The 27597-nt window shown below is 51.9% G+C and overlaps 1 protein-coding gene and 1 long non-coding RNA gene across 5 annotated transcripts in view; both read right to left on the bottom strand.

The window, feature by feature from the left end:
- GLIS1 (GLIS family zinc finger 1) overlaps positions 1-27597 on the bottom strand; it is a 225235-nt gene that overhangs the window by 175559 nt on the left and 22079 nt on the right. The gene's annotated exons all lie outside the window — the stretch shown is intronic.
- LOC146402958 (uncharacterized) lies at positions 1881-12175 on the bottom strand. Its single transcript, XR_014808335.1, has 2 exons — positions 11461-12175; positions 1881-5174 (listed from the first exon to the last, which is right to left on the bottom strand). It is a non-coding gene; the product is annotated as an uncharacterized LOC146402958 (long non-coding RNA).

The raw sequence follows: 27597 nt of genomic DNA, 5'->3' as shown, positions 1-27597 counted from the left end.
GGCTCCATGTCATACCCTCGATCAAAAACCGTCCACGGCTCTCCATTGCCTGAAGGATAAAAGTACTCAGCATGACCGTAACACAGGTGGTGTCCAGGGTACTTGGGATGTGTGTGGAAAGAATGGGATAATAATGTGAAGAATATCACAATAACAATAAAAACACAATCTAACGATTATCGAGCACTTACTATGTGCTCCCCACATAGCAACACACCTCACTTCCATGACCTCACAGGATCATAGTAACTCGTACAACAACCCTGCCAGGTGGATGCTATGACTGTCCCTGCTTCAGGGTTAGAGGTTGCGGGGAAGAGCAGGGCTGAGAGGGGGAAGGACAGAAACCCCGGCCACTGCAGCTGCGGCCACCTATCTCCCCAATGGGCTGGAAGCACACTCTGGCCCGGGAAGCCCTGCAGGCCCAGTTTTCTGGACGGACAGTGCCGCCCTTGAGAAAACACCCAACTCTTCCTGGAGCCCACTGACTGCTTGCCTACATTCTGGCCAGAGAGGCCCAGCCTCTGCCAGCTGGACCAGCCCATGTGTCAACCTGGCCCTGGGCGGGCTCCTGGGGATCTGCCCTCCCGGGAAGCAGCTCCAGAGCCAGGCTCTGTCCTCCACATCCACCCTGCTTCTTTCTAAGAGGAGGTGTACCGCACTTCACAGTGCAGAGCCTGTTTCATCTGGCCCTCACATTGACCCAGGGAGATGAGCAGGGTAGGGGACAAGGCCACTACCCAGAGAAGGAAATAACTGAGATACCCAGTATGTTCTAGGCGCTGTTTAATAATTTAATCTTTCTAGGAGTTCCAGGAGTTCCCAGCACAGTGGAAACAAATCCAACTGGGAACCATGAGGTGGAGGGTTCAATCCCTGGCCTTGCTCAGTGAGTTAAGGATCTGGCATTGCCATGAGCTGTGGTGTAGGTTGAAGAAGCGGCTAGGATCTGGCGTTGCTGTGGCTGTGATGCAGGCCGGCAGCTGTAGCTCTGAATGGACCCCTAGCCTGGGAACCTCTATATGCCGTGGGTGTGGCCCTAAAAAGCAAAAAAATAAAATAATATAATAATTTAATCTACCTTCTGCAATGACTATTATCCCCCTTTATTTTTTTTATTATTATTTTTTTATATATATATATTTTTTGCTTTGGTTTTCACCAGCCCCCAGACCCCGAGACTGGAACCACTGAGTCTGGTTCTGGTGTGTTCGCCCAGAACCCCCCAACCCATCCTGGCCCCCCAACACCTCAGCCAAAGCCCCCACCACCCCTGTCCCCCAACCTCAGCCTCTCACCCCCACCCACTGGTCCAAATTTCCATTCCCTCAGCAGCACAAGCTCAGTGGGGAGGAAGGCAACCTGATTACAAGCGGTCCTGGCCTCAGGGTAACCAATCCACATAATGCAGCATTACATAGGTGGGGGGTGGGGGGCCGGCACAGCGAGCCTTGGACTTGGAGGCCCTGCTCTACCACCAGCAGCTTCCCCAGCCTCTGACTCTAAACTTGTCACTACTCCCTACCCAACTCTCCAACGCTGTGTGGCTCAAAGGGGCCATGGACGTGAGCAGGCTTTGGAAAACAGTCAACACAGCTCCAACATAAGGGCACTGTCATTACTCATCAAATTGGAGAAGCTTGCCCTGTGTGTGCCAGGCCTGAGGACGGGCAAGGGGACCCAGAGAAGAACAAACATAGTCCCAGCCCCACACCCTACTGTCTGGGGTGGGGAGACACCACAGTGGAGAGAGAACAGGGCTCTGCCCACAGGTGAGACAGTGCTGTGCACAGGGATGCCCAGGGGACTGGGGGACCCCAAGAAGGAGCTCCAACGCAGCCTGGGGTCAAGACGGATCTTCTCAGGCCTTGAAATGAGACTTTTCTTTTCTTTTTTTTTTTTTTTGGCCATGCAGCAGGATGCAGAAGTTCCTGGGCCAGGGGTTGCACCCGCACCACAGCTGTCACCAGAGCCACAGCTGTGAAAACACAAGATCCTTAACATGGTGAGCAACAAGGGAACTCCAAAATGAGTTATTAAAGCATTGTTAATTTACAAAGTTCAATTTCTGCTATACAGCAAAGTGACCCAGTCATATATATATATATACATATTTTTTTTTCATATATACATATTTTTTTTTCATACTATCTTCCATCATGTTCTAACCCACGATGGAAATGAGTCTCAAAAGACCAGCAGGAGTTAGCCAAATACAAGAGGAGGGTGGGCGCTCCACACAGAAAGAAGAGAGTGAGGGAAAGTGTGGAGCATGGCGCTTTCAGAGTGAGGAGAGCTGAGGTGCTGGGGGACAAGGTGACAAGGAGAGATACAGGGCAAAGGACATGGCACACATCAGGTGCCCGTCTCCACGTGCCCCCCTTGGACTCAGGTCCAAGCGTAGGAACCGCACTCCCTTTCTGGACGCCGGCTCACCCTGGCCTGGACCCCGTCTGCCTTCTCTTCTCTGTGGGCTGGGACCCAGTGCTCCAAGAGCCCCGCTGGCCCCATCTTCCGGGCTCCATACAGGGACCGGCCCATTAATTAAGATCAAGCCGAGGCGAAACCAGTGAGGCAGGAGTGCCACCCAGGGAGAAAGCCCAGGCTGGACAGATGCCCAGACCCCAGCTCCGCCTCGTAATGGTGTGTGGCCCTGGGCAAGTTGCTCCAGGGCTCAGACCGACTTTCAGGAAAGGGAGTTACTGTTAAGGTGACACAGGGCCCCGGCACAGTCCTGCACACACCAGGAGGTGTTCAAGAATGGGAGCTAAATTCTCACTAACTGAGTAAACTGAGGCTGTCCCCAAAACCCCAGGCCACAGGCTCATTGGATCAGCATGGACTACTGTGCCAGCAACAGCTCGGATGCAGAGGGCAGCCGCAGTTGTGGGGTGGCAGGGGGCCAGGGTAGCCTCAGTGGAAGGCTGCTCAGGGCCATTCTAGAAAGTTGCTGGCTCTCTCCCACCCCCAATGGGAGGGATGGGGCCAGGCAGCAAGCGGCTCCTAAAATGTGAGGACGGTAAGTCAGAGAAAACGTAACAAGCCACAGTAAGCCTTTATCTGTTTAAAAAGCCCGCCGTGTGGTCTGCTAAGGTCAGTGGGGCCTGGGAAAGCCTCAGGCTATGGTGTCCCCCGCCAGACTGCAGCCGGATGCCCAGCTAGGTGACCTCTCACCTGCAAAGGCTGGGTGAGAAGCCTCCAAGGTCATGGTGAAAGTCAGCAAGATGTCCAGGGAAACTCTAGGCGTAAGTGAAGGGTGAAGGAGCAGGGTGCGGGAGGAAACGGTGGGCAAAGACTTTCAGAGCTGGGTGAGCGGACACCCTCCAGCCAGAAGGTGGCCACTGGGGTACTGTGACAGCCAGCAAAGGCAGTCTCCGCCTGCAAGCTCATCTGCCTGGTCCCTCAGGACTCCCTTAGCACCTGCATAGGAAGAAGCCTTCCCCTGACCCCCAGGCAGGACAAGGTCCCACCTGGCCACCCCGAACATCATCATGGCTCCCTCACCTGTCCTCACCCACCCAGGTGGGAGCTCCCTGAGGGCAGGGGCCTGTCTGAGGCAAGCATGGAGCCAGCACCGAGAAATGAGCTGCCCAGCACAGTGGAGAGGTCGGGCTGAGCCCAGGCTTCTCCACTGCTCTGTGTGCGGGGTCAGGGTGGGGCTGGCCCTCTGAGGGAGGTTCCAGTAGGCAAGAGCTTGGAGTCTGGAGTCAGAACAAAAGCGAGGAAATGGCCTGGAGAAGTGTGCAGTATTGGAACCCCTGAACTCACATTTATGGAGCCCCTACTGAATACTAGAGTATTCTGTGTACCCATAATGTCTTATTTCACCCTAGCAACTACCCCTAGAAATGCAAACTCCCCGTCTGTAAAATAAGAGAGAAGCAAAGCAGCCGAGTTCACTGATCTTAGGAGAGACCCAGGCAGGACCCAAGCACCAGGGTCCTTTCCTCAGGCTCCTTGATCTCTGTTCCTGGTATCCAGGGACAGAAGGAGGGCCGAACCCACCATCAGGAGGCTACACACCAAGTGCAGAAATGCCTGAAATGCAAGAATCCCTGGGGCCATTTGGATCCCAGCAGCAACCCTCGCTTTACAAGGTGGGACCATTCTGAGGGTTTTCCTCCCCTCGGGGGAGCCGGCAAGCTCCAAGCGGCTAATGCTGTGCTCGGCAGAGGGTTGAGTTTAATAAAACTAGAAGCAGCTAATGGCTAACAATAAAAAATAATATTTTTCCTTCAAGCAATTAAATTGTAATATAGAGCTCACTAATTCCTTCCTGTTCCTTCCCATGGGATCTCGGATCAAGCACCAGGAGAAATAAATTATGCGTCGCTATTCCCCGCTTGAAACTCAAGTTTTAAAGAATCTTTGGGAGAAAAATGGCCTCCTTCATTAAGGCAGAAATCTCTGAGGATTTTTATAGCGGTTTCTTTACAAGATACCTCTCTGCAACTGCAAGATCCACTACCCACCCCCATCTTAAAGATCAATAAATTCGCTTCTTGACCCTTCTCCAAAGAACTACAGTGTATAAAAATTAAGGGTACCAGAGCACAGCTAAAAGCTCTCCATGGCTCCCTGTGTCTACAAGAAGACAAAGAGAACCCCCCACCCTGCCTGTCCCCATCCTGGCCTGGCACACAAGGCCCTCTAACCTTATTTCTCTCTGCTCTCGCCACGCACTCTTCCCTCCAGCCAATCAGAACGCATTGCAGCTCCTCACACATGCCCTCTGCTTTCCCATCTCTGTACCTTTGCCTGCAAGAGTGGTGCTGCCTGGAACTCCCTTCCCATCAATGCTGGAGCTACAGCAGGTGGTCCACGCATGGAAAACTCTCAGTCTCATGAAGACCTTCCCCTTTCGGCCTTGGGGTGACAGCCTCCTGGGAGAGCCACCTTCAACTAGGAACAGAACACCCTCAACATGGCAGCACCATGCAACTGACTCCTCTCTGTGCCCAGCCTGGTACCCAGGATTTTACAGGAGGTGAATCCATATCCACCACATGAACTAATAAATGAACTCTTATAACCACTGAGAGGAGTTCTGCTGTAGCTCAGTGGGTTAAGAATCTGACACAGTGTTTCTGAGGATGCGGGTTTGATCGCTGGCCTCACTCAATAGGTTAAGGATCCAGCATTGCTGAAAGCGGTGGAGTAGGTCACAGATGCGGCTTGGATCCTGTGTTGCTATGGCAGTGGTGTAGGCCAGCAGCTACAGCTCCAATTCGCCCCCCAGCCTGGGAACGTCCATATGCTGCAGGTGAGGCCCTAAAAAGGAAAAACAAAACCAAACCATGGAGGCCTGTTTACCTTAAGACCAGAAGGGAGCTGGGAAAAGCCAGGAGAAGGTTCCTCTGGACACTAAACCGGGAGTGGGGGAGATGGTCACATGCATACAATCCTGAGAATGACGCAATGACTGGCTCTCTGAGCAAAGTGAGGGGAAATACAATACCTGAAATCCCTCAATGGCCCCTTGCCTACTGGGCAGAGTCTGGACTTCCTTATCCTGGCATTCAAGGCCCCTGGTGAGCAGGCTACCTGCCTCATCACCCCATCCTCCACTTCCGCTTCCTAATCTAGTCACCTCACACAGGCAATTGCTTCCACCACTCCACCTAAGAAACTCCTATGCATCCTTCAAAACACAGCCCACTATTGCCTCTGTGATTCTACCCCCTCCTTGGGGCAGGAGGCTCTGTCCGTTCTTGAGCCTCCCCTCACCCAGGCTGGGAGCACTCTCAGATAGGCTTAGAGGATCCAATCCACCCCCAGCAGAGGGCTCACCCCTATGAAGGGCTCAGTGAGTGTCAGTGGGGCTGAACTAAACAGGAACTCGGAAGAAGAAGGAGAAACAATGCTGGAAGGACCGCCCTGTGCTCCATGCCCCGTGCACAGTCCAGCAAAGGTCTATTTAGTGGCATGACACTGTGCCAGATGCTGTTCTAAACACCTTGTCTGTATCACCTCCTAACAACAACCTATGAAAGATGCTACTGTTGCTATTTTACAGATGGGGGAATGGAGGCACAGAGAGGTTAAGAAACTTGCTGGGGTCACAGAGCTCATCAGAGGTGGAACTGGGTTCAGAACCAGTGGTTTTAACCACTACAGTCAACGCCTCTCTGAAATACAAGGACCTAAGGGGTGGGGCTAGACCAGTTATTCTAGCAACCAAACTCCTCAACCCTCGTGTTTGAAAACCTCCCTGTGTCCACATCCGCTTTCTGACGTCTGCCCTGTGCACCAGAGAGGCCTTCTGTGCGGCCCAGGCCGACATTCTGAGGACTCCCCACCCCACCCACTCCACAGCCCAGACCAGACAGCAAACAAACAGGACACGATTAAAGAACCAACGAGAAAATCCCATAAAGTCTCCGGGAACACGCCCCTCCTGCTGCCCGATGTGGGACGTCTGAGCTGGGGAAAGACCTCAGCCCACAGCTCTGAAGACAAACGCAACGAGCTCGGGCCCCTCGGGACATGCTCCAGAGGATGACGCGGAGGAGTTCCAGACAGTGTTTGCCATCTGGAGACTTCTGAGGCCCTGATGTCACACAGCAGGATCAGGAGCCAGCTCAGCCAGGACCTCGAGATCTCCTCAGCTCCCCAAAGGCAGCTTTTGGCCTCAGCCTGTGCCGTTTCCCAGGTACCCAGGGCTCTCCCTGACTCAGGGTCTGACAATGCCAAGCGGCAAGGTCACGGGCTGTCTGCAGGTCGTCCTCCACCTCCCGATTCCTGGGCACGCGCCACTGCCTCCGGGCACCACCCACTCCCCCACCACCAGTGCAGAACACAGAGCCAGAACACCAAATCCAGGGACCTCTGCTCAGCCCCTGCCACCTGCGTAAGGTAAACAGGTACTGCTGCCAAAACAGGCACTTCCTTAAAGGACCATGTCTACAGCTTCCCAGCTGGAGTGCCCACCAGACCTGCTGCATCACGGCTGCTCACACGCCATCCCACGTTCTCTGCCAAGTTCCCTTCCATAAATACCCAGCCCCTTCCATAGGCACCCATGTCACAGTTTACGAGCCCCTTGACCTTATTATTATCTCATCTCACCCTTGCCACAGCCCTGCATGGGCAGCTCCTGACTTCATTCTACAGAGGAGGAAGTGACACCACCAGAGTCCAGTGACTCGCCCAAGGCCCCACAGCCACCAGTGACCATTGCAGTCATAAATGCTGACAGCATGCCAAGCACTGCACTTCACACTTTACATCCATTACTGGCTTCTTCCCTCTTTTTTGCTTGTTTATTTTGTTCACGCCCACAGCAAGTGGGAACTCCCACACCAGGGATCAAACCCAAGCCACAGCAGTGACCCAAGCTGCAGCAGTGACAACACCAGATCCTTAACCCACTGCACTACCAGGGAAGTTCCTGGGCCTAAGATCAAATCCGAGCCCCAGCTGTGACCTATACCATAGCTGTGGCAATGCTGGATCTTTAACCTACCGCGCCAGGCCGGGGACTGAACCCAAGCCTCTGCAGGGACCCAAGCTGCTGCAGAGACATCAGATCCTTAACCCTCTGTGCCACAGCAGGAACTCCAAAAGACATTTATTTCTCACAGTCTGGAGGCTGCAAGTCTGACATCGAGGTGGCATATGGTCAGGTTCTAGGGGGGGCTCTCTTCCTGGTTTGTACTTGGCCAACTTTTGGATGTGTGGTCACATAGTGGGGGGAGGGGAGAGCACTCTGGTGTCTCTGCTTACAAGGGCACTAATCCCATAATGAAGACCCCATCCTCGTGACCTCATCTGAACCTAATTTAGATAAGGCTCCATCTCTAAACGTCATCACACTGGGGGGCTAGGGCTTTAACATGTGAACTGGAGAAGGGACACAATTCAGACCGTAGCATGCCTACCACAACCCGTGCCTACTGAAGAGGACACTGAAGCACAGAAGGGCTGAGCCACCTGCAGAACGTCACTTAGCTAGAAGGAGAAGAGTTGGGTTCAAATCTAGGGCTCCCTGACCCAGAGCTGGGCCTCTGAGCTGGGCTGCCTCTATCAGGTGATGGCAGAGCCCCACTACATGCTCACCCAGGGCCTCAGCCCCCCTACACTCCCCCCAAACATTCTGGAACACCTACCGTGCACAAGGCACTTGACCTGGAGGAACTCAGGCACGGTGGATTCAGGTGCTCCTGCTCTTGCTACCTATCCCACGCCACTGCCTCAGGTCCCCTTCCTTGGAGTCTTGCACCGTAGAGTCCTCCCTCCTCGCTCTCACGTAAAGAAACTGAGGCCCAGAGGAAGGAGTGGGAATGGGAAATTGCAAGGCCCAGTAACTCCAAAGCTGCGGGTTTCTTCCCAAGATATCATCTATGAAGTGTTTACCGCTTGGCCCAGACAGCTTACTGGGCGGGCAGGGGACACGGAGAAGTGGAAGAGCAGAGGTTGGCTGCACCAGGTGTTACCACCTGGAGCACAGGGTGGAGGGGTCAGATCAGGGAGGGGGTTGTTTTTCTTATTTATTTTTTTTTAAACACGGACCTGTAATCTTTTATTTTTAAAAATTGTTATTAACACTTCTAAAGTGTACCATTGGTGATTTTAGTATATTCACAGAGTCGTATTCCTATCACCTCTAATTCCAGATCACTTTCATCAGCCCCAAGTGAAACTCAGACCTGTTAGCAGTCACTCCCAATTTTCCCCTGCCCAGCCCCTGACAACCACTAATCTACTTCCGATCTCCACAGATTTGCCTTTTGGGGGCACTTCCTATAAATGGAACTGTATGCTATGGGGCCTTCTGTGTCTGGCTTCTTTCACTTGTAATGTTTCCAAGGTTCATCCATGTGGTAGCATGATCAGTACGTCAATCCTTCTTACACTTGAGTAACATCCCTTCATGTGGACAGATAACACTTTGTCCATCCATCGGCGGATGGACATTTGGGGTGGTTTCCATTTCCATTGATGGTGAATACTACCGCGCTGAACATCTGTGTACCAGTTTTGTGCACGTGTTCTTTCAATTCTCCTGGGTGTTAACCTAGCAGGGGCACTGCCGGGTCCTATGGTAACCCTATGTTTAAACTTTGGAGGTGCGGCAGTCTGTTTCTCACAGCACCGTTTCCCACTCCTACCAACACTGCATGAGGATCCCGGTTTCCGCATGTCCTCCCTAACACGTATGTGTGGGCACCTGACTTTTTCATTAGCGCCACCCTAGGGGGTAGGCCACAGCATTTCCGGGTTGTGAGCCCCAGACTCACGGGCGGTCCTCTTCTCCCACAAAGAACTCCAAGGTTCAGAGCCTCCCCGAGTCTGCTCCAGCTCACCTCCCTCCTCTCCTGCAAAAGGCACGCTTCCTGAGAGCGCTCATGATGCACCAGGTACTGTTCCAAGTCCTGCTGCTGGCCCATTTTACAGATGCCAAAACTGGGGCACAGAAAGAAGGGGCTGCCCATGCTGTTAAGTGGTGGAATCGGGGTTCAAAGCTAGGAGTCTGGCTCCAGAGACCAAGCTGGCTCTTAACCACCAGGATCTTCTGCTTCCTGAGTCAAAAGAGACAAAGCTGGGAACACACTGTGTTTGGAAACAAAAGTACTGCATCACCATTGGCAATTCCTGCTGCCAGAGAGCCCAGCTCCCTCCAGGGTCAGCCCGGTGCCCCAGCCCTGACACAAGCCTCAGCAAACAGTAGGCACTTAAATAAGTGTTTATAAGAGGCAGGCGGGCTTCATGCATTTCTCACTCCCTGCCTTTGCTCCCACAGGTGTCTTTTACCTCAAATCCCTTTCCGCTCCCTTCCAGCAAGGGCAGCAGGGTGCCAGAAGGTCAAGGTCTAGACCTCCGTCCTGCCTCCAAGATCAGTCTCCCCTCACCAGGCTGCCTCTCCAGGAGGACACCAAGGCTCTTCCCTCACCTGTAACAGGGGGTAGTAACAGTACCTGCTTCCCACGGTTACAGGGAAGATTAAGTCAGTTAATACAAAGAAAGCGCTTAGAACAGGGCCAGGAACAAGATGAACATCTAGGAACCATCTTGCATCTGCCTCATCACCAAAGTGTGGGGAACACAAATCTGTGGCCTGGGGGTGGGTGGCAGGGTTTCCTGGCTGCGGCAGGAACCAGGCAGAGACAGAGGCCAACCCTGAGCCACCAGGCTGCGCGTCAGCTTTCTTCTCACCCCTCCCCCACCCCAAGTCACACTCACAGCCCAGGACCAGGGCACCGCTGCTGGCAACCCCAGGCAGGCGGTGCAAGGGTGGGGGCTGCTCTCCACTTAGCAGTCCCTGAACAATTAATGAGGAAGGATGGATCAGCCAGGTCTGCCTTGGGACTTCAGCCCAAGAAGATTCTGGCCATGTTCTTTGCATGACCATAAAACTCGAAGCAAAGTGCCAGCCTTGATCAGTCTGCTAAAGCCCTCCCACAGGCCTGGGGATCCTGTCCTTAGAAGCCCAGCCTAGCCACAGGGCTCATGAGGAAAGTGCCACTGGGGACCACCACAGCTCGTTTCTGGTGGGGGTGCTCCTGCAGCCGGATAGGCACCATGGCATCATAGCTCCAGCCTCTCAACAGACCTTCCCAGGCTTCAAACAGGGCCAGACCCAGGCTCGAAATCCTGCTCCACCGCTCACCCATGTGGGCAAGTGGCTTCACCTCTCTATCAGCCTCAGTCACATTCAACATAAAAAGTAACTGCATCCCAGCGTTCCCACTGTGGGGCAACAGGATCAGCAGTGTCTCTGCAGTACCAGGATGCAGGTTCAATCCCCGGCCCAGCACAATGGGTTAAGGATCTGGTGTTGCCACAGCTACAGACAGGTCACAACTGCAGCTCAGAGCTGACCCCTGGCCCAGGAACTCCATGTGCTGTGGAACAGCCAAAAAAGAAAAAAGGAAAAAAAAAAAAAAAAAAAGGTAACTGTATCCCTTCTGGCAGGGTCCTCATGGGACCTGGCATTGCTGTGCCTCTTTCCCGAGCCCCACCTGGTCCTACATTCTCTCTATGTATTAAGTCACATTACTGTCACCATCATCCTATGAAGTAGACACTCTTGGGATTCCCAGTTTCCAGAACAGGAAACCAGACGAGATGGTGTATGGGAGACGCGTGCGCAGGGCGCCGGATGCAGGCCCTGGCCTCCAGAGCTGCTCCAAGCATGAGGGGACTAGGGTAGGGCCTGGGGTCCCTGAGTAAGGGGACAGCAAACTGGTCCCCACAAAGCCCTTGACACAACCTTCCTGACCCAAGTCATCCAGAGCCAGGGGAGGTGCTGTGGATTCTGCCTGCCCAGGGGGAAGGCTTTCCAGGTCCCCACTTTATTTATTTATCTTTTTTTTTTCCTTTTCTAGGGCTGCTTCCCACAGCATATGGAGGTTCCCAGGCTAGGGGTCTAATCAGAGCTGTAGACTCTGGCCTACACCAGAGCCACAGCAACATGGGATCCAAGCCGCGTCTGTGACCTACACCACAGTTCACAGCAACGCCGGATCCTTAACCCACTGAGCAAAGCCAGGGATCTAACCCGCAACCTCATGGTTCCTAGTTGGATTCATTAACCACTGTGCCACTACGGGAACTCCTCCAGGTCCCCACTTTAAAATGAGGTGCTGGATGGGCCAATCACCACCGCAGACCCTCTGTGGCCTCCCAACTCTCTAACCACGGCCAGGGAGACACAGGGCAGGGCAAGCACTCCGGATCCCTCCAAACCGCACACGTTTAAGCCTCTTAGATTTTCCGATTTTAATCAAGCCTGGCCCCGAGCAACATTCTTCAATAAGGGGAGATTTGGTTAGCTTGTTCTGAGAATCAGTGTTACCTACTAAAGAAACAAAACCCTTCTCCCTCCGTCCCTCTGATGCATTTAAGACCTTACATGGCCTTTGAAAATCCTCCTGTCCCCACTTGTTAGAATCATCTGCTCACAGGGGAGGAGGCAAAACACAAGGCCTTCTCCCAGGATCAACATGCGCATAAGGGTACCTTGTAACAACCCCTTTAACTGGGTCCTACCTGCTCGCTGTGCTACTCTTAACCCCTTGTAACATTTGTGGCAGGAATAAAGCAGGCATTATCAATCTTGCTTTACTGATGGAGAACTCAAGACACAGAGAGGGAAAGTAACTTGCCCAAGGACACACTGAGTTAGCGGCAGGGTCGTTCACCCATTCGTACCCAGTGCTTTTCATTCAGTGGCCTCCCCATCTTGCACCACTCAGCCACACCACCCTAAGCCTGGATGCGGTGTGTAGATGGACTGGTGAAGAAGGGGAAGAGGAAGGAAGGGAGAAGAAGGGGAGGAGGAAGAGGAGCCTCTTTTAGGAGAGACGGAACTGCTTAATGAGCATCCTGCTTAATGAGCCATTCCAACTCCAGAAGTCCAGGGTCTCTCCAAGAATGGGGCATCGGGGCGGGATAGGGCAAGCCTGACCTGCAGTGGGAAAAGACCCCAGGCTAGCTCCCGGCTCTGTGGGACCAGCAGCCCCAAATCTTGAGCAAGTCACCTCCCCTCCCAGCACTGCCTCGGAGGGGGAGAGAGGACAGCCAGCGCAGGGCAGTGCTGTGAGGTTAGAGGCCAGGTTCTGTGCAACCTCCCATGCAAGCTGTGATCACTGCTGTCATTATTTTACTTAAAGGGCCTGCCGTTTTCCAAGCGCTTCCACATGCTCTACCTCTTGGGAGGCAGAAGCGGGGTTCCCTTCCCCATTTTTCAGACCAGTAAAGGGAGGCCAGGGGAAATGGGCAGGAGTGTGAACTCACACCCACTCCTCGCACACACCTAACGGCACTGAATGAAGGAGGCTTTGGCTCCTTAGGGCTCTTCCGCGGCCCTGTGCTGCCTCCTGGGAAGATCCAGCAGACTCTAACTCGCTCTTGGCCCCAGTCCAGAACCTCCACATGTACTATGGCATCTGACTCCCATAACAACAAGTTATCACTGAGGACACCAAGGCCCAGAGGGAGAAAACGACCTGCCCAAGACGCCCAGCTGGCAAGTGGCAAGGCCAGAGGGTGAATCCAAGCACCAGCTTCCCCACAACCTCACAGATCCCTGTCTCTCGATGAAAATCAGATGTCCAACCTCCAGGGAAATGGCAGAGGATGGTCCATAAAGGCTCCTACACAGAGAGGAAGCTGATGCTTCCAAAAGCAAGGCTTTCTATGAAGGGAAGTGGAGGGGGGCTGGCATCTTTATTTCTCTCCCCTTTGTCATCTCTGCTCCCGTAAAGCAGCTAAGCTACTGAGGGGTCCTAAAAAGAAATTTTAAATATGAAAAATACCCCATCTTGTTCTCATTAGTTCTCAGGTCACCTGCCACCAGGTGTCCAGGAAAGGAAAAAAAAGGCGAGTCGTCTGGCTGTGCTCAGTCCCATGGGTCAGCAGCGCCCCACCCCCACCCCCACCCCTTCGGAGGCAACCAGAGGCAGAAGTGGGGGGGGGGGGAATGGGAGGGAAGGACGTGGGGGTAGGGAAGCCTTCCATCTCAAGCTGTTTCCACTTTTTATATTTACCCAAATCCTTTAATTGACCTCCATGGAAAGACTCCCGATTAGGCTAATCCTGCCTACTGAGCTTTCCCATTAATGCTCCTGGGAGTCTCAGGAAGGCCAAGGGAATACCCCATGCCCTGGCCCAGGAGTCAGCGGGCAGGCCTTCGCTGGCCATCTGCTGCCCAGTCCGGCCCCATCAGAGCAGCCTGGGCAGCATCAGGAAAGGCTTCGGAACCTGGATTCCAGCTATAGTCTCCTACTGGAGGTGACCTTGGCAAGTGAGCCTCTCTGTGCCTCCATTCAACAATGACAGTAACACTAGCTCATGTCCTGTGGAACACAGATCATGATGGTATTATTGTCCCCATCTTACAGGTGAAGCAACCAAGGCGTGGTGACAGTGAATGGCTGAAACCTGAAAGCAGGTCCTGCGGCTGCAGGCAACATTCTCAACCCCGGGCCATTCGGACTCCCCTTCGGGAAGGTAAGAGCCTCAGAGCAAGTGTGGGGTTCAGCTAGCTTCTGCGGGAAAGCTCTTCTGTCACAGAGCCTGGCACACAGTAGGTGCTCCAAAAAGGAGCACTCTTTCCCTTCCCTCTTCCCCAGGCGGCTGAGAGTAAGAGAGGCTTTTGGTGACCACTGTTTTCAGACCTCTGTGAAGCCTTGGTCCCTAGGTGGGAGGTGGTGACACACAGGTCCCACCCTGCAAAGGGACTGCCTGCCACCTTCTGCATTTCCTGCAGCCAGCTAAGGGGCGACTCCACCATCCAGGCCCCACCAGGGACTGCCTCCTTCTCTCTGAACCTGGCCTTTCAAAGGGGCTTTCATTTATCGGGCTTTAATGTCTCCCATGATTTAATCAGAAACACGTGCCTTGTAAATATCATCTGTCATGTTCCATTAGGTTCACAGGGAAAAGTACAAGTCAATAAACAAAGGTTGCAGCATAAATCTACCTTGAACACATAATACCTCAAATAAGAAAATCAAAACACGTGTGTCCTCTGACCTGTGGAGTTTCATGAGCGGGAACTCTGGGTATAGTCAGGAACATTTCTAAATGCTCATAATTAATAGGGGGGCTGGCGCTGGTCCCGAGCACAATGCAAGTACACGCAGCGCCCTTCAACAAAAGAATCTGCGTCTGCAGCACCTGTTAAATCACAAAGCATTCCTGGCTGGACCAAAACCTGGCTAGCTCCATTGCAGAAAGACTCCGAGAGCCCAAGAAGCTTCTTTTTTGAAAAGACAGAGCGTTGCTCCGCGTTTTCCTCATATGGAAGAGGCAGCAGAGGGTGCTTGTTTGTCCACGCCCTCCCTCCCTCCCTGGCCCTTGCCCAGGCAGTTCGGAGAGCCCTGAAATGGAGATGGGGAAAGAAGATGAGGCCTCAGGAGTCCAACAGCCTTGGGTTCGAGTCCCAGCTCTGCCATTTAGGACCAAGTGGCTGCTACCGACATCTTGGCCCGATCCTCATCCATATAGGAAAGCAGTTAATTACAGTAAGTTCTGCACCATGCCTTCCTGCCATTAAAGGCACTGAAACCATTTACTGACTTTTTCCCTCAAAAAGAAATGAAGAATGGATAAGCAAGGAGATCCTGCTGTATAGCCCAAGGAAATTTATCTATTCACCTGAGATGGAACATGATGGAGGATGATGTGAAAAAAAAAATATATATATATAAATAACTGGGTCACTTTGCTGTACAGCAGAAATTGACAACATTGTAAATCAACTATAATGAAAAAATTTAAAATAAAGTAAAATAAAATTTCAAAACATTAAAATGGAAGAAAAAGAAACTGAGCACTTGCCATCTTCGATGAAGTGCTGGAGGAAGACAGAATCGTATACCCCTAACATATGCCCTGCTCTGCTGAGGGCTGTGCTTCCAGACACACACATCCACCGACCCCCAGTGAAGCTTTCCCCAGAGCTTTGAAAGGAGAGCAGGGGCTGAAAGCAGCCTGACAGGGTGGGAAGACTCAGTTTTCTCATCTGCAACATGGGGCTAGCATCTCCTCCATCACAAGATTGTTACAAGTATAGGAGTTTCTGTCGTTGTGCAGCAGAAATGAATCTGACTAGGAACCATGAGGTTGCGGGTTTGATCCCTGGCCTCGCTCAGTGGGTTAAGGATCCGGCCTTGCCATGAGCTGTGGTGTGGGTCACAGATGTGGCTCGGATCTGGCATTGCTGTGGCTCTGGCATAGGCTAGTGGCTACAGCTCTGATTAGACCCCTAGCCTGGGAACCTCCATATGCCGAAGGTACAGCCCTAAAAAGACAAAAAAAAAAGACAAAACAAAAAAAAAGATTGTTACAAGGATTATTACTTGAAATGGTATGTTCAAGAATGCCTCCACAGGAGCTCCCATTGTGGCTCAGTGGTAATGAATCTGCCTAGTATCCATGAGGATGTGGGTTTGATTCCTGGCCTTGCACAGTGGGTTAAGGATTCGGCATTGCCATGAGCTGTGGTGTAGGTCGAAGATGTGGCTCAGATCCCAGTTGCTGTGGCTGTGGTGTAGGCCAGCAGCTGTAGCTCCAATTCAAACCCTGGCCTGGGAAGTCTCATATGCTGCAAGTGTGGCCCTAAAATGCAAAAAAAAAAAAGAAAAGAAAAGAAAAAGAAAGAATGCCACCACAGAACATGATATGAACACGTCTCCGTACTAGTTTAATTCATAGGTCTGAGTCATGGTACAGAAGACACCACAGCACTGGTCATTCCATCCCTTCTTTTTTTTTTTTTTTTTTTTTGCTATTTCTTTGGGCCGCTTCCGCGGCATGTGGAGGTTCCCAGGCTGGGGGTCTAATCGGAGCTGTAGCCACCGGCCTACGCCAGAGCCACAGCAACGCAGGATCCGAGCCGTGTCTGCAACCTACACCACAGCTCACGGCAACGCCGGATCGTCAACCCACTGAGCAAGGGCAGGGACCGAACCCGCAACCTCATGGTTCCTAGTCGGATTCGTTAACCACTGCGCCACGACGGGAACTCCTCCATCCCTTCATTTTGTGGTTCTGGGACAGGGGATCAGAGTGGCCAAGGCACTGGCTTCACTCAGCAAGTTAGTGAGGCCCACACTGGACCCCGGCATTGGATGGCACCTTATCTGCATGTCTCAGCAGGTCCCCGGTACTGTGACCCCTGAGACTGAACTCTGGCTCTTCTTCCCAGGGGAGTCCTCCTTGCCCTCCCTCTGATCACCTGGGAGCCCTGCTGGGCAGGTGCCCTCCAGTTTGGAACACAGCACACGTGTGCACACACCAAGCCCGGGAGTTTTATCTTTGCTCAGACCTGTCTCACCGCCAGCTAGACTCGAAACTCCCCAAGGGAGCCTCGCCCACGCCGGGCACACTGAGAGGCACTTACTGCAATTTATTTATTTATTTATTTTTAATTTTTTTTTTCCCACTGTACAGCAAGGGGGTCAGGTTATCCTTACATGTATACATTGCAATTACAGTTTTTCCCCCACTATTTCTTCTGTTGCAACATGAGTATCTAGACATAGTTCTCAATGCTATTCAGCAGGATCTCCTTGTAAATCTATTCTAGGTTGTGTCTGATAAGCCCAAGCTCCCGATCCCTCCCACTCCTTCCCCCTCCCATCAGGCAGCCACAAGTCTCTTCTCCAAGTCCATGAGTTTCTTTTCTGAGGAGATGTTCATTTGTGCTGGATATTAGATTCCAGTTATAAGTGATAACATATGGTATTTGCCTTTGTCTTTCTGGCTCATTTCACTCAGGATGAGATTCTCTAGTTCCATCCATGTTGCTGCAAATGGCATTATGTCATCCTTTTTTATGGCTGAGTAGTATTCCATTGTGTATATATACCACATCTTCCGAATCCAATCATCTGTCGATGGACATTTGGATTGTTTCCATGTCCTGGCTATTGTGAATAGTGCTGCAATGAACATGCGGGTGCATGTGTCTCTTTTAAGTAGAGCTTTGTCCGGATAGATGCCCAAGAGTGGGATTACTGCAATTTATTTACTCCTTTTCTGCCCATCTCCCCCACTGGAATGTTATCTCCACAAGGTCGCACAATGTCCCTCTTGTTCACCACAGTATCCCACGTGTCAAGAAAAGTGTCAGATACACAGCAGGCACTCAATAATGGATGAACACGTGGATGTGCCGAATAAACAAGAGTAGGACCCCTGTCTTGTGCGTCTATGTATTAGACTGTCAGAGGTAGAAGGGACTTTAAAATCAAATCTCAGTAACTCAGCTGACCCATGGCAATGGCAATATCAAGCTGGTATTCCAGAATCTAATATAGTGCCTCATACATACATTTTGGGATCTCAAAAATACACTGATTGATGGTGTGAAGGTGCATGAATTGGTAGGTGGTTCAGTGGCTGAATGGGTAGCAGGATAGCTGGGTGGTTCCTGGCAGTGAGATGGCTGCATGGTTGGTTATACAGATGGGTGGGTCAGTAGGTGGGTGAGTGGACAGATGGTTCGATGGATGGACACATGAATGTGTGTATGGGTGAATGGGGAAATGGACAAGTCGGTGGAAGGGAAAGGAAAGGTGGAAGGGGAGGACTCACTCGGATGTATTGCCTGATCTGATTCATCTTTAAAGGAAGGTTAAGGAGGTCACGACCCTCCTTGATGTCAAAGACAGAAAGCCACACCCACCTGTCAATTCTTCACAGAGGAAAATAGGATTCATCTCCTGGAGTCTAAGGTAGAGCAAGAGCAGGGCTACGTGGAGGGGCTTGGCGAGTGTTGGGTGATGGCTGACTAGGTAGGTGAACACAGATCCTGATGGGTGTTCACAGCAAGAGGCATGAAGACAGGTGTGGGGTTGGGTGGCAGAAGAAGAGTGGAGTTCTGAAAGCTTGACGGTGGGGGGACAGCTGTCACGGGCATACCCACGGGGGTACAGAAGGATGGGAGGGCAGCACATGGACAAAACAACAGGGAGGTTGGGCAGGGGCAGCACAAGACGCAAGAGACCTTTATGTCATCATTGTCCTGGGATGGCATGTTGCCCACACCCTTTCATCGAACCCTAAAGGAGCAGGGGAACACTGACAGCCCACTAGCGGTAAAGCCCTGTTGGGACCACCCATTCAGCTCGAAGCCCCAAACAGGCCTGCCCTCTGCATACCCAAGGTCCCCAAATGCCATGCCTCTCCATCTCTAGGGGACACCCTGAATGCCTCAACCCAGAAGGTGTCTCCCGACCAGACTTCAAAGGAAATAAAGAGCCCCACGGCCCTGTCCCGTCACATGTATGAGTTGGGTGCAGCCGCAGAGGCTGTGCCCCGTGACGGCCAGCAGAGCCCGGGAGGCTAGGGCATTCAGTGGCCCTGGTCAAACAACACCTCAAGTCCCCTCACGTGCATTCTCTCATTTTATCTTCGCAACAAGCCTACACGGGAAGAAACCAAGATTCAAAGAGGTGACGGCACTTGCCCGAAGTCACACGGTGAGAGGACCAACTCTGCTGCCGACACCATCCTCCAAGAAGGCCCTGTCTCACTCCTCGTGGGGACAACACCACCTCCTTCACGGGAAGGAAGAGAGATCCCAAACAAGCTAGTGCTGGGAGTTCCCGTCGTGGTTCAGTGGTTAACGAATCCAAATAGGAACCATGAAGTTGCGGGTTTGATCCCTGGCCTTTCTCAGCGGGTTAAGGATCCAGCATTGCCGTGAGCTGTGGTGTAGGTCACAGATGCGGCTCTGTTCTGGTGTTGCTGTGGCTGTGGGGCAGGCCAGCAGCAACAGCTCTGATTAGGCCCCTAGCCTGGGAACCTCCATGTGCCGTGGGAGCGGCCCTAGAAAAGGCAAAAAGACATTTTAAAAAATAAATAAATAAACCCACAAGTTAGTGCCTAGAACAGTCACCCCTACCCTTCCCGGAGTTGGTCCCGCAGGGTCCTTGTCCCCGGGTGGCTGCGAAGCTCCAACACGGTGCCTGTCATGCTCGTGCAAACGCAGTCCCTCCCCGCAGACCCCCAGCACATGTGGGAAGCCAGTGCCAGGCCCCCTCCCACGCATGCGAATGTTCCTAAACAGAATAATTAGAGCGGTGTTTAGGTAACTTTTACACAGGCCCCTAATCAGAATCACATGTGGGATGGAGTCAGCGATGGTGGCCGAGCTGGAGGAGGCTGGTCAGTCTCCTCCCCCTGCACAACTGCCACCCCGTCCGCCTTCCTTAGGCCGCGCTTCCCTGACTACACACCCCTCTCCACCTCCCACCCCAGGACCAGGGCCGAGCCACCCGCCAGCAGCTCTGCAGTCACAGCGTGACACACCCAAAGCCCGACTCAGAGTGGACCCTCGGGACCCTCGGGACCCTCGACTAGAACCCAGTATGTGAGGAAACAAAAAAGCGACTTGCTCACCCAGGGCTACCCAAGGAGCTGAGGGATTGTCACACTGGGGTGATCTTCCCCACACCTGGGTCTGACCAGGTCCTTCCCCTGCTCCAAAGCCTCTGGCACTCCCCATCACCTCTAAGATGAAGCTCCCATTTCTCTGCCCATCCTCCACGTGGGTAAAGCAGTGGGCCCTGGAGTCCGGGCCCTGGAATCAGCCAACATCCAGCAGTTCAGAGCCCGTCTCTGCCTCTTAAGTCACTTGTCACTAGGCAAGCAGGAGGCCTTAGTTTCCTGTGTGTCATATGCAGATCACAATAGGGGAATGACCTATCTCATGAGCCTAAGGGGAAGGACAGAGTCCCACGCCTGGCCTGCAGCATGACCTTAAGAAGTGGCGGTCATTCTGACCGAGCAAACACATTCCCCAAAAGAGCACCCGCTGTGGAGCCCAAGAGCTGTGATTTTTCATCGCATCTCTCCTCTTATTTGCTGCGTGACCTTAAGCTGTCACCTGGTGTCCCTGGGCTTCAGTGTCCCCATTCACCTCATGAGAAGAGAGGACCTGATGATCCCTAAAGGGCTTCTCTGACACATGGCCTGGGGGCCTGGCAGGTCCTGGGGAGCAGTAAGTATGGCCCTAGCTCCCTTCTCATCCTAGCCGGTCGTCCGAGGCCCAGCATAATTCGAGTCCATCTTCCATTTCCAGCCTCACTCCAGTCACTTTCTGCCAGTATCCTGCAATGCCAAATTCCTCCCCGGTGCCCAGAACACAGGCTGGCTCCCAGGAGGCCTTTAGAGTCTTGGCTGGTACAGTGCTTCTCCTCCGGCTTTGGTGCAGGTGAATCACCTGGGAACTGTATTAGAAAGCAGATTCTGGTTCAGCAGGTCTGGGATGGGGCTGAGGTTCTGCATTTCAAAAAAGCCCGTGCTGCTGGTCTACAAATCATATTTGAATAGCAAAGGCCTGGGGTGCCTTCTCCCTGCTCAGCACCTAGCAAAGGGCCTCCTCACCCTTCAAAGCCTGGCTCAGGTGACCCTTCTGCTGAGACACCTCCACCCGCGGCAGGATTCATCAAGCCCCTGCAGACCTCCCATGTACAGAGCTGATGATCACCGACCATGATGCTCACAAGCAGCTTTCCAGTCCATGTCCACAGCAAAGGCCACATGTCCCAGTGCCCAGCACAGGACTTGCACAGAAGGAGGGACTGAATAAGGTCATGGGCAGCAGGATCATTCTCAGACCTGCCCACAGGGGCTGGTTTCCAGCAGTTCACAGGCAGGGAAGAGCCACCATAGGCCGTGGGTCACAACAAGGATTCTTTTTTGTTTGTTGCTTTTTAGGGCCACACCCGCGACATATGGAGGTTCCTGGGCTAGGAGTCAAATCGGAGCTACAACTGCCAACTTACACCACAGCCACAGCCACATCAGATCCTTAATCCACTGAGTGAGGCCAGGGATCGAACCCACAACCTCAGGGCTCCTAGTTGGATTCATTTCCACTGCGTCACAATGGGAACCCCACAATGTGGATTCCTTTAAGTGCAACTGCCAAAGGGGCACATACTTTTCAGAAACAGGAGGCACCAGGAGCCTAAATGTGATATGGACCTAGAGAGGCACCAGGAAGGAAGGAAAATACACAGGAAGTGAGAGAAATCTGGAGAGAAAGACACAGAAGGATGCAGGGGACAGAGGGAGGGAAGGTCAGACACAGAGATGGTATAGAGAAAGACACCAAAAAGGAGGGAAACAGAGACAGTAACAGAAAGACGGGGTGACCAAGTACAGAGAGAGACCGAAAGAGCATATGCTTGGGGGCAAGAGAGAAGGAGAGGAGAGAGATGGGGGAGAAGAGAATTTTGAAAAGGGGGGTGAGAGGACAGCCCCTAGGAATGTAGCTAATTCATCTAGAAAAGACCGGAGTCCATGGGTGTATGACAGCCCCCTCACAAAAGGAAGCCCGGTCCCCTCGGGGCCTCAGCCTCTTCATGCCAGGATGGGCTATGGGGTATACGGCTGGACGGGGCAGGTCCTAAGACCCCCCTGTTTCCCTCTACCTTCCCCAACCTGCCCCCATAAAGTTACTAAATGAAGAAAGAAATCAGAAACAATTTGGATTTTTTTTTGGGGGGGGTTTCTGAAAACAAAGTCCAAACCCAGTAGGAGACGGAGCTGAGCTGAAGAAAACAGAGGCATCACCAGCTCTGCAAATTACCAGCAAGCCACCCGTCTTCGAGGCTCAGCTTCTTCAGGTGCAAAATCACCAGGAGCCTCACAAAAATGTTGAAAGATAAAATGAGTTACGAGAACAGCCCTTTAGTACAGCACACAGTAGTTGCTTCATAAATGGTCAGTGCATCTGAACTGCAGAACAGGTTACACAAATGCCCTCTTTATTAAGTTTATAGAGGTTTTTTTCAAGTCCTTTTTGACCCTGTTTCTCCCCTGAGCCTCCCAGGAGCTCAGGCATGGATTATCACCCCATTTCACAGAAGAAAAAACTGAAAGCTCTTACACAGCAGCCCGGGTGCTCACGCTGTATGGAAATTCAGGTCCACATCGGCTCCCCCACTTTTTCTCCTCCACCAGCTACAGGCAGCATCAAAACTAAAGCCCAAACAAGATTCACAAGAAATGCATTTTTTTTTTCCTATAAAATGTGACCAAGCCTCTACAGAAGCCGTGACAGGCCCCGCCCAGAGGTAGCTGAAGCATGGCCTGCCTCCCTGATCACACATCACAGTATGACCGCTGCCAAGACAGGAGCGATGGGGGGGCCCTCCTAGGTCCTGCCAGGTCCCTGCTTCTCGTGACATTTTCATTCTGGGGGGCAGAGGATGACCATGAACAAGAATAACAAGTGTTCGGATGACAATCCAACACAGGAGTTCCCGTGGTGGCTCAGTGGTTAACGAATCCAACTGGGAACCATGAGGTTGCGGGCTCGTTCGATCCCTGGCCTTGCTCAGTGGGTTAAGGATCTGGCGTTGCCATGAGCTGTGGTATAGGTTTGCAGATGCGGCTCAGATCCTGTGCTGCTGTGACTATGGTGTAGGCCGGTGGCTACAGCTCCGATTCGACCCCTAGCCTGGGAACCTCCATATGCCACGGGAGCAGCCCTGAAAAGACAAAAAGACCAAAAAAAAAAAAAAAAAAAAAAGCAGAAAAAAAGAAAATCCAACACAAAGGAAATGAGTGGTCAGGGATGGTCTTAGGTGACCCCTAAGCAGACACCTGGGTTCACCATGAGAAGATGCTCTGGAAAAACAAGCCAGGCAGAGGGAACGGGCTGTGCAAAGGCCCTAACGAGAGGACAAGCTTCCCGTGCTCACAGGACAGAGAAGTCAGCGTGGCCAGAGTGCGGTAGGGGAGGCAGAGAGCCGAAAGGATGAAAACACTCAGCACATCAGCCTCATGGGTCAGGACAGGAGAATAGAAAACTGATGGAGGGCTTTAAGCAGAGACGTGCTATCGTGTGACTGACTAAATTAAATCACACTTGAACTGGACTACAGAGAGGTGAGGGTGGCGGCAGGGAGCCTACCGAGGTGACTCCCACAACTCTCAGGGGAGGGGCAGCGGCACAGACCAGGTGGTGGAGACCCAGGGCTGAGCCCAGAGACCAGCGACACTAGCATTTGGGCACTGCAGGTGAAGAAGCCAGCAAGGGCAGCGAGAAGGGGCAGCCAGAGCAGGGAGGCAGCCAGGGAGGACCAGGAGTGGCCACTGCACAGAGGCTGCTGTGCGGGCAGTGAGACACAGATGGACACGGTGGCTAGATCTGGCCACATGGAGACCACGGGGACCCTGACACGAGCAGACTGTGGACCCAGGAGGACAGAGACAGGGAGGTAAGGGAAGAAAGGCTGTAACCTGGGGCAACTCTATCTGGAAGATTCAGCAGAAGCAGAGGAATAGAGCAGCAGCAGGAGGAAGTATGAGCTCAAGGAGGCAACACTGGCTCTGCTTTTCAGGCTGAAAGGTCCTGGGGCAGTTTGCATGCTGATGGGAATGACAAAGAGAGGGCGAAATTCACGCTACAGGAGAACGTGAAGAAGCCAAGTCTGAGGAAAATTAGAGAGATGGGGATGAGAACAGTTTGGCCTTAACAAAAGCAGGGTCACTGTGAGCACACAGTGAGGAGGAGCGGGAGGCCAGGCTGCGGAGAGACCGCTGGGGCTGAGCTCAGGGATGCAGAACTGACCGCTCAGCACGGTCTCCTCCAGCACCAGTCACCAGGTAGCCCAGGCTGAAGCCTGAGATGAGAAGAGCTGTTGGGAAAGGAGTGAGTAGAAGGATGGACTCTAAGCAGGGCCAGGAGGGCAGGGAGCACACAAGGAGCCATGGGCAGAAAAAAGCAATAAGGCTAGTAGAAGAGATGTCCTCACAAGGGCAGGTCATTGTCACCAGCATGGGAGGAAAGTCCCAGCCTGAGAGAATGAGACCAAACAACATTGAATGGAAATCACAAACAGAAAACAGGAGCACAGGGAACAAGAGAAAAGATGGTTTTAATCTCCCTAGAGGAATTCCCTGGTGGCCTAGCAGTTAAGGATCTGGCCTTGTCACTGCTGTGGCACAGGTTCAATCCCTGGCCCAGGAATTTCCACATGCCACAGGCATAACCAAAAAAATAAAACAAAATAAAATCTCCTTAGAGAGGTGTGATAAGCTGTTGCATCCATAACCAGAGACAAAATGCATAGGAGATCAGGAAAGTGCTTGTGCAAACTAAAAATAACTAGTTTTTAAATTAAATGGGAGAGGAAGTCAAGAAAATTCTCAGAAAACAGATCAAAAAGACAAACTACTAGATATTAAAGAAAGGTAAGAAAATCAATGGATCAACAAAGAAAGCAAAGCATGCAACTAGTGGCATTTCCAGGAAAATACAATAGACTAATGGCAGGGAAAAACATTTCCAAGAACTGCTACATAAGAACACAACCTGAAGGTCATGGATCTCCAGAAACAACTAATGGGAAAACCCACATCACGGTACATCACTGGACGTTTTCAGAACACAGGGATGAAGAGAACATCCCCAAAGCTTCCAGAAAACAGATGGGGTGGGGAACCTACATGGAGTTTCAAGAATCGCCATGGCACTGACTTCTCAACAGCAATGACGGGAGCGGGAGACAATGGGATACTGCCGTCAAAGATCTTAACAGGATCAGCTCTAAAGCCAGACAGCCTGAGTTCAAATCCTGCCACTCACTTGCTGTGTGACCATGGCCAAGTTACTTCACCTCACGGGGTCTCAGTTTCCTCATCTCTGAAATGGGCATGAGAGTAGTCTAGCACCTACTTTAATGGACTGTTGTGAGTATAAATTAACTGATTAGAGCACTCAGAACAGGGCCTGGCACATGGTAATAAGCATTGGAAGGTTAATTCTTCTTATTAAAGTTCCCCAGCCAATGAGGAAGGAGACACTTTTCAGACAAACACCCTTCCTTACCTTTCTTACATAGTCATTGGAGGATGGGCTCCAGCAAATTATGGGGTTACACCGAGAAAACGGAAAATACAAAGGAAAAGACATTCAGCTTTCTTTTGGGTGCTCAGCATCTGACCACCTTTCTTCTACTGGGAAAATTACTCGCCTTATAAGGCAAAAAAGCCCGCTGCACCCCAACACACATGAACACACACATGCATACACGTATATGCACGTACTCAAAATGCATGCAGAAGCTGAAAATGTCAGATCCATCACGTGCTTCATCTTGGCTCAGTGTCACCCTTTCACGACCACATTGCAAAACAGTAGTCCCCCAACCCCCTTCCCTACTTTTTCTCCAAAGTATGTACCATCATTTGGCACACTTTGTATTTAATTTATTTGCTCATTGTATCTTCTACCCTCTAAAATGTCAGTGCAGAAAATTTTGCTTTTTTGCTTGTTTTCCCAGGATCTAGAAGAGTTTCTAGCACATAAAAAGTGTTCAATAAAGATTTGTTGAAGAAATTATGTGCTTTCCCAGCCTCCCTTGCCAATGAGGCAAGGGCATGTGGCCCAGGCTCTGCCAATTAGAACTACCCACCTAGGGAGATGGCTCAAATCCAGCTGCACAGACAAAAACAAGGAGTCAGTGACAGCCAGTGACCAGGGACAGAGGTTCTACTGCCAATGCCTGACACCCAGTTTTCACTGCAGAGCCCTGTGGCAGGATTTGGGGTAAGGTTCTTGGTTATGTAGTTTCCAAACCTCCTTAAGAAATTCGGAGAGCTATCCAGCATCCTTTAGATAAAATCTCTTTTCTGCTTAAATCAGCCAGAGTATGTAGTACATGTACGAGGCAGGAACTAGGGGCATCCTACATAAGAGAGCATAACAAGGAATCCCAGGAGGTCAGCTGCGCAGAAGTGCTCCCTGCTTCTTTGGGATGCGGGAAAAATGGAACTAGGATAAGCTGATGCAGTTGAGCATTTAGGGAAGTATGACGGACAGGTGCTTGACAAAACTAATAGACTATTTAGGGGGAAATGGTAATAGATATACAAATATAAAAGCAAGCAAATGAAAAAAAAATAAATAAGAGGTCCTATTTAACCCCAGGAAAACAAAAAGCTGTACTCCAAAGGAAAACTTCGCACAGTACACGACTTAATTCACCATCCTGTTTCAAAGCCAACCAACCACGCTGAAAAAGTGTACTCCAGAGGATGCTACAGAAACAATTTGTCATTATCCCTGTGCCACCCGACCCCACTGGCCCCTTTAAAACCCAATCTGCAGATTTGCTCCCCACCCCCACTCCTCAACCCTGTGAAGTCTCTAGAAGTTCCTGTAACTCTCTGGATCATTCTTGGATCATGAAACATCTTCCAGACACTTTCTGCCCCAAGAACGGTCTCAGTTTAGTGATTAAGATGTCCTATCCAGGAGTTCCCACTGCGGTGCAGTGGGTTAAGAATCCCACTCCAGGAGTTCCCATGGTGGCTCAGTGGTAACAAACTCGACTGGCATCCATGAGGATACTGGTCTGATCCCTGGCCTCGCTCGGTGGGTTAACATCCGGCATTGCCATGAGTTGTGGTGTAGGTAGCAGGTAGATGCGCCTTGGATCTGGCGTTGCTGTGGCTGTGGTATGGACCGGCAGCTGCAGCTCCCATTTGACCTCTAGCCTGAGAACCAACCCCCTAGGCAGCAGGTGCGGCCCTAAAAAAGCCAAAACTAAAAAGAATCCAACCGCAGCATCTCAGGTCACTGCGGAGGTGCAGGTTCAATCCCTGGCCCAACACACTGGGTTAAAGGATCAGGGATTGCCACAGTTGTGGGACAGATCAAATATACGGCTTGGATTCAATCTCTGGCTCGGAAACTTTCATATGCCGTGGGTGTGGCCATTACAAAAAGAAAAAAAAAATGCCCCATCCAGATTAATCATCTCAACTCTGAGCTTCATTTCCTGCCAAGTTCCTGCCCTCCCCCAGCCCCAGCCTGCCTGCAGCTGAGGACCCTGGGCAGGTGGACGGGTGACGTCTCCAGTGCCTGTACTCTTGTCTACTGAAGTGGCAGGAAGGGGCTCCCCTGCTGGGCACCTGGACTGGGATGTTCGGTGCCCATTTCTGTGGGTTCCTGGAAGAGCTCCCTTGGCTGGGAGACACGCTCCACCCCACTGTGTCCCATGGGACACCTCCAGTATCTCTCTCTCTCTCTCTCCCTCTCTCTCTCTCTCTCTCTGTTACTTCTTCCTGGCAAGAAGCCCTCTTGGGCCAGGTGGGTCAGTCTAAAAAATGACTGCCAGGCAG

Source organism: Sus scrofa, chromosome 6 (assembly GCF_054392235.1).
Source record: "Sus scrofa isolate SSC_HxYL_T2T_F1_AM1 chromosome 6, Sscrofa_HxYL_maternal_Yorkshire_Landrace_v2.0, whole genome shotgun sequence".
NCBI classification, from domain to species: Eukaryota; Metazoa; Chordata; class Mammalia; order Artiodactyla; family Suidae; genus Sus; species Sus scrofa.
The sequence above is the reverse complement of the archived record's forward strand: the minus strand, read 5'-3'. Positions and strand labels throughout refer to the sequence as shown.